This window comes from Jatropha curcas, chromosome 10 (genome assembly GCF_041381405.1).
Source record: "Jatropha curcas cultivar XTBG-Jc1 chromosome 10, XTBG_Jcur_1.0, whole genome shotgun sequence".
Lineage (NCBI taxonomy): Eukaryota > Viridiplantae > Streptophyta > Magnoliopsida > Malpighiales > Euphorbiaceae > Jatropha > Jatropha curcas.
In genome coordinates, this window is record NC_143160.1 from 21,853,302 (window position 1) to 21,867,118 (window position 13,817).

The following is a 13,817-nucleotide window of genomic DNA, read 5'->3' on the forward strand; positions in this document are numbered from 1 at the left end:
GCATGTGTGGCCCAGACTCCCCATTATGTAAGGAATCCATGATGGCTTGAGCTTCTCCCTCCTCAACGCACCTTAGGTGCATGCCATTCCAACTTCTTTTATACAAAACTCCCCCAGGAAATATCCAGATGCTAACTGTCTCAATGTCCGTTGATCAGTCTTGTTGAATCCCTCCGGGTAGGCTTCATTCTGGAGATAATTCCGTATATCCCAAAACCACGGCTTGTCATCGACTAGATTCATGACATGTGCTGGCTGTTTCTGCAGCCGAACCGTCAAAGGTCGAATGACTTGGTCTCCCCCTATATTAACCATGGAGGCCAAAGTAGCCAGGGCATCTGCAAACTGATTTTTGGCGCGCGGCAGGTAGTGGAAAGATAACTCCTCAAACTGCTGAGCCAATTCGTCCAAGCGTTGTAGGTAAGGAACCAAACGCTCTTCCCTTATTTTCCATTTCCTTAGAGCTTGAGAGACTATCAGATTGGAATCTCCGAAAACCCTAATGGCTTTTATTTCTTTTTCCAGGGCCGCTTCTAACCCCTTGATGCAAGCTTCATACTCGGCTTCATTGTTGGTGCAGTCGAAATCTAATTTTACTGCGATTGGGATGTATTCTCCACAAGGAGTTTTGAATACGACTCCAACCCTGTTTCCATGGTAGTTTGAAGCTCCATCGAAGTACATCTCCCAGACTTCACTTTCTAAGCTCAACAAGTCTTCATCAGGAAATTCTACCTCCGGCATTTGGTCTTCGACCGGTAATTCTGCTAATTGGTCAGCCAAGGCTCCGCCTTTCACTGCCTTCCGTTGTACAAACTTTAAATCGTAGGCTGCGAGCACCAACACCCACTTGGCCATCTTACTGTCAAGAACCGGCCTCTCCATAAGGAATTTCAAGGGGTTCGACTCGGAAATAACGTATGTAGTGTAAGACGAGAGGTAGTGCTGCAGCTTTGTACAGGTCCAAACTAGAGCTAGACACAACTTCTCTATCTTGTTGTATTTTAGCTCATATTCTAGCATCCTCTTGCTGAGGTAATACACGACATTTTCTATCCTTGTATCTTCTACTTGCTGAGCTAGCATTGCACCCATCGCCTCTTCTGTCACTGATAGGTACAATAGTAAAGGCTTTCCTAGCCTTGGTGGCTGTAAAACTGGTGGGGATAACAGATATTGCTTGACTTGGTCGAAAGCTTTCTGGCAATCCTCATTCCATTTGACGGCTACCCCTTTTCTGAGTAATTTGAAAATCGGACCACAAGTATCGACCAATTGATTAATGAATCGGCTGATGTACTGTAGCCTTCCCAGGAAACCCCGAACTTCTTTCTCCGTCTTCGGTGCTGGCATTTCCAGAATGGCTTTGGCTTTTGAAGGGTCAATCTCTATGCCCTTCCTGCTGACCATATGCCCCAGAAATACTCCGGATGTAGCTCCAAACAAACATTTTGCCGGGTTGAGCTTTAAATTGTACTTTCGAAGTCTAAGGAAGAACTTCTCAAGTGTTGTTGTATGTTCTTCAGCTGTTTTTGATTTAACAACCATATCGTCCACATACACCTCAACTTCCTTGTGAATCATGTCATGGAAGATGGTTGTTGCCATTCGTTGATAAGTTGCCCCGGCATTTTTGAGTCCAAAAGGCATAACCTTGTAGCAGTAAGTTCCCCACTCCGTGATGAATGCCGTCTTCTCTTTGTCTGGCAGATACATCATTATTTGATTGTATCCGACAGCAAGATCGGTCAAGGAGACCATCTCGTGTCCAGCCATTCGGTCCGCTAACAAGTCAATATGCGGCAGGGGGAAGTCGTCCTTCGGACATGCTTTATTCAAATCCCAGTAATCGACACACATTCTGACTTTGCCATCTTTCTTCGGCACCGGCACGATGTTTGCTAACCACGTCGGGTAGGCAATAGGTTCTATGAACTTGTTCTCCAGTTGCTTGGCAACTTCCTCCTTGATTTTCAAGGACCACTCTGTTTTCAGCCTCCTTAGCTTCTGTTTCACTGGCTTAGCCTCAGGGTATACCGGAATCTTGTGCACCACTATTGCTGAGTCAATTCCCGTGATGTCACTTGCCTTCCACATGAAGCAATCAGCAAATTTCTTCAACCATTCACTGACCTGTTCCCTGTTCACACAGTCATATGCAATGTATGTATATTCATTTTCTTCTTTGCCAATCATTATTTTTTCTTTTTCATTTTTTATTTCATTTATTTCTTTTTCATTTTGCTTGGAAATGCTTGGAAAGATAGACACACAGGGTAATCAAGAATTTGCAAGCCTTTATTGATTATGACAGAATCGTCTTCAAAAATTACATCGAAATTGAAATCTGGATCTTCTAGATCCGACACAGACGACTCAGAACTGGAACTGGACTCTGACTCAGTTTCAGACTCGGACTCAATACAGGACTTTACTACAGACTTTGGTGCTAGGCTTGACTCGGGAGGGGGTTTATCAGCAGCGCGCTCCTCCTCGGCGTACCAGTTGGTGAGAGGTCCTTCGCTTGGCTTGATCAGGTTGAGCAAGTCTCGATTCCCGTCACTTCCTGTGATAACTGCAACCTCGTCAAAGAGACTGGGCTGCATGAAGTCTTTTGCTTCCAGTTCAATTATTATTTCGGGCTTGTTGCCCCAGACATCTGAGAATATCTCGAACCCAGGCAGCATCTTCTTAGTGGTCGGGCAGCAAAATGGTTCTTGGAAGCCATAGTAAGGAGCTGTTTCTCCCGGTTTGCAGAAGTAACCATTTAGAGTCAAGAGGTAAGGCCACATCTGTATATTCTCCTTCCTTCCCCTTCTAGTTCTCTCAGCACGGTCTTCGTCGGTGGGCTCGTAACCCAGTCCATAGGTCCCTTCATTCACCGGACTCTCCCAGGCTTACAGTGCAGGATATTTCTTCCCGGACCTTGCCATAGTCATTCCTGGCAGATAGGACATTTTTAGCATCAAAGGAACTATGCAGTTTATTTGCATTGTCCCGAAATCAAAGAGAATTCGAGAGTTTGCTGTCTTCCCTTCTATAAATTGCACAGTGTCATATTGAAATCCCGAGAGAGGTAGGTTGGCAGTTTCAGGGTTGACCTCAAAGAGAGGCTGGCCCTTTGGCTTCTTTAGTTGGCTGTAGTCATCTCCTCGAATGGTGATAACCTTGTCCTCATGAGGAAACTTGACCTTTTGGTGCAAGGAAGAGGGTACTGCCTTGGCATGATGTATCCAGGGTCGACCTAGAAGTAGGTTGAAGCTAGTAGGCACATCAATTACCTGGAATGGTACGTCCATTATGGCTGGTCCGATTGCCAATTTTAATGTTGCAACCCCCAATACTTCCCTCCTAGTGCTGTCGTAGGCTTTGACTATCTGGTCTGATGGAGTGAAGTCTGTTTCTTCCAACCCTAGACAGCTGGCTACCCTTAGGGGGCAGACATTCAGTGCTGACCCATTATCTATGAGAACCATGGGCACCGTTTTCTCTCTAGTCTGTACAGTGACATAAAGGGCATGGTTATGACTGCCTCCCTCCTTAGGCAAATCATCATCAGAGAACCCGATGCTTTGCATCTTTGATGATTGGGTGAGGGTGGACACTAGCACTTCTGGGCTAACCTCCACAGATGTTTGAAGTTGACTCAAAGCCTTGCAAAGAGCTTGGTGATGAGGAAATGATGATGCCAAAAGTTCCCAAATCGATACCTTAGCTTGTGTCTTCTTTAGCTGTGCAAGTACCGGGTCTTCCTTTAGCTCCTCTGCCCTCTGGTAGGGTTTATTCTGGACTTTGTCCAAGACTAAAGGTTCATATTGTCTTCCGCTCCTGGTTATAGCATCGACCTCCTCAGTTAGGTCATTCAGATCCAGGACACAGATTTCATTCATTTCTAGGAATAGTTCGAAAGGATCGATCAATTCCTGGTCAGCCATAATAGCATTTACCCCGTGATTTGGTAAGGGGTTGGTGCTAATGTTCGGCTTACTTCTGGGAATAATTGAACCGTTATCCACCAGGTCCTGGATGCGGTTCTTGAGTGTCCAGCACGCTTCAGTTTTATGCCCATATCCCTGGTGGTACTCACAGTATTCATCAGCTTTGTAATTCCTTGGTAATGGGTTTGGTGGTGGCCTTGCTTCCAAGGGCTTGATGTAGTTGGCTTTGACAGCTTCTCGGAATACCACAAGGATTGGCATCCCGAGATCAGTATAGGTTCTTCTGGACTGATTGCCATTTCTCATGTTCCCCACACGTAAAGGGTTAGTGGGGGTGATGCTTGCCACTTCGTGGACTTTGCTAGCTTGGCTAGGTTTCTTGTACTTTGAGGTTCATGAGTCTTCTTTCAGTTGCCCCATTTGAATCAGATCTTCTACCTTCGTAGCAGTGGCAATGAGCGACTGAAACGTTGGTAGGTACTGGGTTTGTAGTTGGTGCTGATAGACAGGCTGCAGGTTCTTTATTATTATGTCCACCTGTTCTTGTTCTGAAGGCCGGTTAATCATTTGGGCAGCCTTGGCCCTCCACCTCGTAAGGAATGAGGAAAAGGGTTCATTGTTTTTCTGCTTGGTGGTTTCTAGTTCCCTTCGAGTAACATCCACCTCCATATTATAGTGGTATTGGGAATTAAATGCATTGCAGATGTCCTCCCAGGTCTTCATCTTAGACCGATCCAGGTTGATAAACCACCTTAGAGCGGCGCCAGTTAGGGATTGTTGGAACAACTGAGCAAGGAGCTCGCTGCTCAATCCAAAGGGGTTAAGGGCACCCACATACATTTTCAAATGAGTTTTAGGACAAGTGGTTCCATCGAATTTGTCCATGTTGGGCATTTTGAATTTGGTTGGCAGTCTTGCCTCAGGGAACAAGGACAAGGAGTCCATGTCCACCACTTCCTTGTGTGTCTTCAGGGCAGTGATAGACCTTTCTAGGAGCTCTAGTTTCTCTCTCATTCTCTGAGCTTCCAGCTCAGAAGCAGTTTTGGAGGGCATATCATCCAGGTTCAGGGCAAGGTTTGTAGGTTCAGCAGCAGGTCCCTGATTGGAGGCAGCAGGTCCACTTTCCCCGGCCGAAGCCCTATTTCCATTACCGTTGCCCAGCTCAGCTATCAGGGCAGTCCTTTGGACAGCCAATGCCTCATTCATTCTGGCCTCCATCCTGGCCTCCAGTTATTCAATGAGGGTCTGGATGTCAGTAAGTGATGCCATTGATGCAGGTAGGGTTGTTGGAGTTGCAGGTGAAGCTGGTGTAGCAGTGAAGCTGGTGAAGCTGGTGATAGTACTGTAGGTGTGGCTGGCACTGATGTTGGCACTTGGATTGTGGGCACCTGTAAGGATAGGGGTGGCTGGATTAAGTACAGTGGTTGATGTATCAGGGTAACTGATGTGAGATGGATCGACTCTTTGTCCAATTGTGCATGATTAAAGAAGGGTGTTTGGTGTTCCTCTTAATGTGATGATATGTCATGAATGCGCACAACATCACGTCATAATCTGCTTATGATATGATTCACATCATTGGGTGCATACAGTCCTAAAGGATAGGTTCTATAGGCTATGATGCAAATAGAGAATAGGCTTATAAAGGGACCCTTGAACCTTGAGCATGGATATACCTAACCACATGTGAAACAAAGAGTTTCGCGTGGGTCCAACAGTACGCATGCCCATGGGCCACCCCCAAAAGGATTAGGGATGGTTTGCGGTAACAGGGAGGACACTTTGGCTGTCCGTCGACATAATCAATGAGACCTGCCGATCAGTTCTACTTACTATCCAGACTCAGAAGTTTGAACAGAGAGAGAAGAAATTCATTTGAAATTCATTTTTTTATGCAATGGAGAAAAAGATTCTCAATCGTGCAAATAAATCAACAAATTTAAAAGCTTTCATCAAATTTGTCAATTAAGTTCAAATCTCCTCCTCAAGTATTCTTAAAGAAAGAACACCTGATTCGTGCTAGGGTACCCTGCAAAACAAAGCATAGTAAAATAAAACCCTAAAGAAGGGCTGGTTAGTTTGCACAGCAATTGTAGTCCACTTATGCAAAAAGATTGCATATTCCCTAGTGAAGTCGCCAAACTGTGAACCCCTCCCCCAAAACATATGCATGTGAATGCATATGATAAAGGATAGGAATGCACGTGATGTGTGAGTCGCCACCTTGTTTCATTATGTTAGGGTAAACTAGGAAAAAACCCTAAGTGACTCCAATTTTAATTAACCTAATTACTAGATTAATTAACCCAATGATTAAAGCATGGTCTACGAACCCGAGGTGGATCCCGAGACTATGTCATGATGATGAACTAACCTATGAATGAATGCTTTGCAAGGTGAAAGATGATGTAATTTGGACCAATGAAAAATGTTTATGTGATTTTGACTTGCCGCTTGGGGTTAAATCCCAAACGTGCCTACGTACTTCCGTTTGAATGGAAGATCAAAGTCAACGTAGTTCGATAGGCCTTCTTTGAAGGGCTTTGAATGGGGATGCTTTATGCATGAGTGTATGTATGCTTTGGGCATTTTGTTTAGGCATTTTGCCGAAGAATTGATTGGTTTTTAGGCATTTGATGCCAAAAGTGTTGATTTTAATGGCTTTTAGCCAAAAGGATTAATTTAGGCAATTGTTGCCAAAAACTGATGTGATTTAGGCGATTGTCGCCAAAATTGGTTATTTTAAGGCCTTTAGCCAAAATAGGTTGATTTAGGCAATTAATTGCCAAAAGTTGATGATTGGGCGATTGTCGCCAAAATTGATTGACTTAAGGCAATTTATTTGCCAAAAGCAATTGTTTGAAGGCTTTTAGCCAAAAATTGTGATTTAAGCGACTTGTCGCTAAGAAAAAGATTAATCTCACTTATAGGCAATTTGTTTGCCAAAAGTGATTACTTGAATTGCAATGTAGGCAATGTATTGCCAAGACAAAAACGTGTTTAATTAAAGCTTTTAGTCTTAATTATTGATTAATTAGACTTAAGCTGGACTGTTCGAAATAAAGGCAATTATACCATAGCTATTTAATTAACTAGGTATTTTAAGCCAATATTGTCGGATTTAGGCTTTAATACCACGATTATTAATTAATCGGGCATTTAGCCTAAATTTATTTAATTGAGGCAATTTGTTTGTCTAATGATGACTTGGATGCATTTATGCAGTTGTAGAATTATTAGGAGTAGAAGAGAAGCATGCATGAAGTGCTAAAATTAAATAGGCAGAGTTTAGTTCATATACCTGATTTAATCGACGGCCACTTCTTAACACCAGGTTAAGCTCCTCGTTAAGGGAAAATTAATTAATTTTAATTTTAATGACCACTTAACAAAGCAAGAAAGCAATTAAAGCTAAACTAAAATGCAGAAAAGCAGTAAAGAATCGCAAGGAGCGTAGGGGAGAAGGAGCGTCCGTCAACACAGACTGAGTGAGTTGAAAAGAGGGCCTCGGGGCCAATTTATAGGCAAAACGGACTGTTTCGGCGGCTCGGGCCGTCGGGCTCGGCGGCTGGGCTGCCGGTGGCCGGCGGTCGGGCCGCCGGGGCTCTGCGGCTGGGCCGCCGGTGGCAGGGGGCCTGGGCCGCCGGGGCCGGAGGCCGGCGGCCGAGCCGTCGAACCTACGGCGGGCGGGACTGCCGGGGTCGGTGGCCGGGGTCGCCGTCTCCGGTGGCCGGAGCCGCCGTGTCCGGTGGCTTTGCTAATTTGATGCTCTGGGAGCTTTTTCGGGAGTTCTGGACCTCCAAAAAATATTCTGGAACCAGTTCCGCGATCCTCGCGATGTCCCGGACGTTTCAAGTACCATATTGGCATACTTTCGGTGAACTTCCAAAATGGCCTTTGGTCCGGTCGGACTGTTTGCAGTCCGGGAAAATTGGCTCTTTGAGCCTCAAAATTTGGGTATTCACAACTTTCTTTACTGAATTCTTTGAAGAAGATGAAGACTCATTATTAGTAGTAGAATGACTTACCTGAGCCCTTTCAGTTGGCCATATGCTATTATTGTTGGCCATCTCTTCTAGTAACTCAATTGCATCATTAGTAGTTTTCTTCATTAATGATCCTCCTGCCATGGCATCTATAGTTCCTCTTGTAGAAGGTGTCACCCCATTGTAGAAAGTTTGAATCAATATATTTTGGGGAAGGCCATGGTGTGGGCAAACTCGTTGGAGCTCTTTATAGCGATCCCATGCCTCATATAGGGATTCATTTTCATGCTGGGTAAATGAGGTTATTTCTTTGATAAGCCTAGCGGTTTTTGCTAGTGGGAAATACTTAGACAGGAAGGCTTGGGCTAGTTCTTCCCAAGTAGTGATAGAGTTTGGTGGTAATGAATTCAACCAAGCTTTTGCCTTGTCTTTCAATGTGAAAGGAAATAGACGTAACTTGATAGCATCTGCTGGTACCGAATTCATCTTGAATGTATCACAGATTTCAAGAAAACTGGCTATATGCGAGTTAGGATCCTCATTTGGTAATCCGTAGAACTGAACACTATTTTGGAGCATTTGTAATAAAGCAGGTTTAATCTCAAACTGGTTAGCATTTACCGGTGGACGTACTACTCCCTTTTGTGAACCATTTAAACTTGGAGTCACAAAGTCCATCAATCTCTGTGGCGGATTTCCATCACCCATGATTCTTGAATTTCTTCTTTTCTTCTTCTTTTTTCGTTGTGAAAGAAATTGTTCAATCTCAGGTTGATAATCCTCCAATTCACTATTTGAAGATCTGGTACTTGGCATATGAGTTATGTAAACTATGTGTTTCTGCAAAATTTTGAATCAACTATAAGTATGTATCTTAATTAAAATAAACTGCAAATCACATATAAGAATATTTCATTAAATGACAAAACACCGTTCCCTGGCAACGGCGCCAAAAACTTATTGCGTCTCTTTTGAGTTCCCGCAAGTATACGGATCGCAACGTCGTAATAAAAGATTGATCCCACGAGGAACGGGTTGAGTCCACTTGCTACTTTATTCTTAATGATGTGTTTACAGAAATACAAATACAGAAGTGATTGATTTCTTTTTATGCTAAGGCTAATATTTAATTAAATTAAAAGACAAGTGTATAGTTAAATACTTAGAATAATTAATCACAAAGACAAGTGTGTAGTAGAATACGTAGAATAATTAATCGTGCACAGGATTTTCTCTTTTCTATTCACAAGCTTGTAATATGCAATAAAGAATTCTTTAACTACATATGGTAAGTTGTAATTCAACTTCTCAGTATAGAATTATATTATTTATTATATGTATTTCTACATATAATAAAAACCTTATATTGTTAAATATTAAACCTAATTCTTATTCTTTGATTATTTCAATAAGACAGATTTAATTTCAACAGAAATAAGTGAAATGTGCATATATAAACTCAATTCAATGAATTAAATCTCTTTGATCTTTACTAAACTATTTCCTTCTGAGAATATAATTTAGTAACTTTGATTAGACAAAGACCAAAAGATAACTTAAAGAATTTTTATTGAATACTACCAATTAGAAATTGTTGCTTTGCATAGAAGAGTTATGAAGAACAACATACAACAAGTCTATAAAACAAGAGAAAGAAGTAATCTAACTCAAGCCTCCGGAGGGCGTCACACCTCGAGGAACTTCTTGGTGTTCTTGGCACAATTAATAACAAGTGACTTTCGTCAATCTTGCTCTAAGTACTACTAACACACTTCTCCTAATACAATCTAAGTGTTTTGTGAATCTAACTCTGAATAAGAATTAATTCTATATCTCTGTCTCCTTTCTTGCTTCACTTTGATTGCTATTTATAGAGGAGGAGAGTGATGGTGGTTTTGGTAGTGATTGGTTGGCCAAGAGGTGCTTGAGGTGACTTCTCTTGGGAAGAGTCCCGACCCTTGCATGGAAAGATATGATTTTCTAATGAAAAGGCGGCAATTACGTCTCCTGGAAATCTCGACTCGCGCTCGCGCTTGTAAAGGTCGCGCTCGCGACTTCTCCTCCAAATGCTTCTGCCTTCAGAAGTTCTTTTTGCGCTCGCGACTTTTGCTGGCAAACCTTCTGCCTCTCAAAAGTGATTCTCGCGCCCGTGCAGATGGAAGGCGCGCTCGCGACTTTTGCTCCAATTGTTTCTGACTCTCAAATCTGCTTGTCGCGCCCGAGTAGGTGGATGTCGCGCCCGCGACTTGCTTTTTCTGGGTGTGGGTTGTGCGCGTGTCCTCTGGTAGCGCTCGCGACTTGGGCGTTTTCCTTTGTTGCGACTTGCTTCGCGGCGCGAGGGCTGGATTAAGGATTCTTTCCATTTTTCAACTTGTTTTGGCCTTATTTTTGTATAGAACAAATCTTTGCTCCAACTGTGTTCCTGAAAATTACTTTGAAATAAAAACAACATGAACAAACGTAAAATGTACAAAAACAATCATGCATTCATGTAATTTATATCAAAATAACATAACAAGATTTGCCCGCTTTGCGAGGCTATCAAGTAGACCCAACAAAGCCCGAATCCTGTTTGCGGAACCCAGACTTTGTAAGCCTAATAAGACTAAAGCCAATGCATGTAGTCGAAAAGCCATAGTCACTTCCCTTAGGGAACACCTGATTCTGTTTGTTGTTATTATGCCGCATTCATTTCCAAGAGTTGATATCGTCAATCTCAAAACCCCCTGTTGGTTGTCGAGATTAGACCAATTCCTAGGAAACAGATGTCGGAATTTATACCAATGGAATCCGTGTGTGGGAGAAATAAGGTTGGAAGGCATGCATTTCCTAACTCCCGTTCCCCTGTATGTTATAAACTGTACATATGTTGTAACATTCATGTAACAGCCCAGCCCTAGTGTGATATTGTCCGCTTTGGGTGCCAAACCTGGGCCAGGGAAACCTCCGCTCTGCCAGCCCAAAATGCGTCACACTAGTTCAAGGTTGCCACCCTTTATGTATAGGACTTCCACCTTGTGCGTAGCCGATGTGGGATTCGCCTAAGGTGTTGTGCCCCAAACCTGGGATGTCACACACACCCCCCCTTAGGGACTCAGCGTCCTCGCTGAGGTTTGCCCCACCACCGGCCAGAGGGACAAGGCTTTGGCTCTAATACCAAATTGTAACAGCCCAGCCCCAGTGTGATATTGTCCGCTTTGGGTGCCAAACCTGGCCTGAACCCTCACGGTTTTGTTTCTGGGCCAGGGAAACCTCCGCTCTGCCAGCCCAAAACGCGTCACACTAGTTCAAGGTTGCCACCCTTTATGTATAGGACTTCCACCTTGTGCGTAGCCGATGTGGGATTCGCCTAAGGTGTTGTGCCCCAAACCTGGGATGTCACAATTCATGCATCATGTAATATTTTTCTTTTCAGCATGCATTAGTAAGAGCTAATTTTCGGTATGGACGTTTGACCTTGATTTTGAGACTGGACCTCAAATTCGTTTTGAATAACATAATGCAATCATTTATAGTGAATTATACCCGAAAGAAAAGGGGAGTTACAAGGGGGTTGCGATTCCTTTGTATTTTTACATTTCTCGCATTATCTGAAAATAAGTGAGAGATTACAGAATTTGTAATAAAACAAAATAAGATCCTGCTTGGGACCATCTGTTTCAAGGCAAAAAGTAAGGATACAAAAACAAAAATGATAACAAAAGTATCCCTCTTGGAAATTCTTTCATTCCAAAGCAAAAATTAAAGACTTGAGAGAAAATAGTCGACTGTAAAGTTCAAAAGGAACAGTCGACGACAGGTAATGCCAGAAATGTTTGAAGACAAAATAAACTATTGTTGTGTTATTCATATCGAATTTTAGGTCCAGTCGTAAAAAATGAGATCTTATTTCCATACTAGTTATTAGCACATTAGATTTTGCATCCCTCATCCTATGTGCCTACATTTTTCATGCATACATGTAGAAACCCCTTTAATTCAGGTCCTTTTTGATCCGTTCTAGGAAATCACTTTGAGAGTTTGGCACTGACATCCTGGTCAACGTTTGGGAGTCATATCTTCATTTTACTCATCTTTTCAAAAAAAAGGAGATAGAGTCAATTTCTTTGCCTTAGTTCAATGTTTAGTCCCTACATGTTGGTTTGCTTATATTTCACTTTTTGAAATGGAAGTCCTGAATAATATACCATGATTAAGAGATGTCAATGATTATATGTTTAAGATTTGATTATGAACTTAGGTATTAGGGTTTGAAACATGACATGTGAGGTTTCTTTAGCAAAACTGTAAATCTCTAGTTAAAAAAATCTAGACATAATTTTGGCTTAAGAGAAGCATGAATCCTAACTTGAATAAGAAGTAGGAAGAAAAGGGAAACTAAAGCCATGATACAAGTATGTTTCAAGTCAATAAATGATGAGGGTATTGCGAGAGAAAAATCAAGATTGAGGGAATAACGGAAATCCGTTCTAATGAAAAGTGGTATGGAGCATAAAATGCAACCACTTTTTACTTATATTCCCACCAAAAGAAAAAAATGCAGTACAAGTGGTACGGAGCATAAAATGCAACCACTTTGTGTGATAGAAATAGGTTACCTAAAAATACGTTGAGATGAGAAACATTACATGTGTGCTAAACTCGTCCTAAGTACTTCCTATTTCGCATTCTAAGGAAGGAGAATTGCCTATCTCATGTTTTAAAGTTGGGCTAGATTTTTAAACTTTAGATTTTATTTGCTAAATTGAAGTTTTAGATGCCATGTTCACTTAGAATGCTTGATTCAAAATCAAATCAATCTCTTATCTTTGGGTAGATTACTTTAGAAGTCCAAATCAACGAGTGAAAATAAACATGGTCAACATAAATAAAAAAAAAAGAAGAAAAAAGAAAAAGAGATGAATGTTTTGCTTAGGGACAAGTAAAGAGCCAAGTATGGGGGAATTGATAGCCTCGTAGAGGGGGCAAATTTGTTAAGTTATAATCACATGATTTGTATGACTGCATGTTTGTTTTGAAGATTTTTGGTTGTTGGTCCTCCCTGAGTGTTGGATTCTCTCAGACAGCAATCAGGACGTCAAATGCTATTTTCTCGGTGATTTCCTTGGAAGGATCGATAAAGAAAAACCATGAATAAAATCCTTAGCACTTAGTAGGTTCATGCATACATAAGGGAGTTGCATATTTTATTTTTCTGAGTGTTGCAGGTGATAAGATGATCACCCCATTGTTTGTCTGTAATGTAAGTTTCTGTCCTTAGTTGCAAAAAAAAAAAAAAAAAACCACTTCAATGTGCTTTCATTTTTTTTAATCCAAGGGCAGGAGGCCCAGGTGCTAATCCAGCAAATAATTTCGAAAAGAAAAGATTTGTTGTCTTTTGTTAATTCTGGAACAATGTATGTGGGCATTTATGCCTGTGTTAATAAGGTGGACCACTCTTGCAAGCGAGTGGGATACCTCCATTTATGCCTGTGTTAATAAGGTGGACCACTCTTGCAAGTGAGTGGGATGCTTCCATTTTGTTTTTGTGGCTTTGTTTTCTTTGTACAGGAATACAGCAAAAATCCAAAAAAAAAAAAAAAAGAAGAAGAAATCAATTTGGAGTCGGTGTGCGGCTCACATATTTCAACAGTTCCATCTACTCGCCACACAGGGGGCAAAATCATCAGATACCCTCAGGTAAGTTTTTCTTTCAAACCCCGCATCAGGAAAGGTACACCTGAAAAATAAAGTTTTCAAGGTTATCTTAAAAGATAATATTTTTGGTCTCAGGATGAATTCCGGACTGGGGGCAAAAATATAATCTTTTGCCCTGATGCAAAACTTCAAATTTCAAAATTCATGATTATTAATACATGGGGCATGTGACGCCCCAAACATCTAATAAAGGCAA

General features: G+C 41.9%; 1 non-coding gene and 1 pseudogene across 1 annotated transcript; one reads left to right on the forward strand and one right to left on the reverse strand.

Moving 5' to 3' along the window:
- The window catches only part of LOC149493269 (uncharacterized), a 42,317-nt pseudogene that overhangs the window by 13,646 nt on the left and 14,854 nt on the right, over window positions 1-13,817 (reverse strand).
- On the forward strand, window positions 8,139-8,245 carry LOC149493270 (small nucleolar RNA R71). The gene has a single exon (XR_016318619.1). It is a non-coding gene; the product is annotated as a small nucleolar RNA R71 (small nucleolar RNA).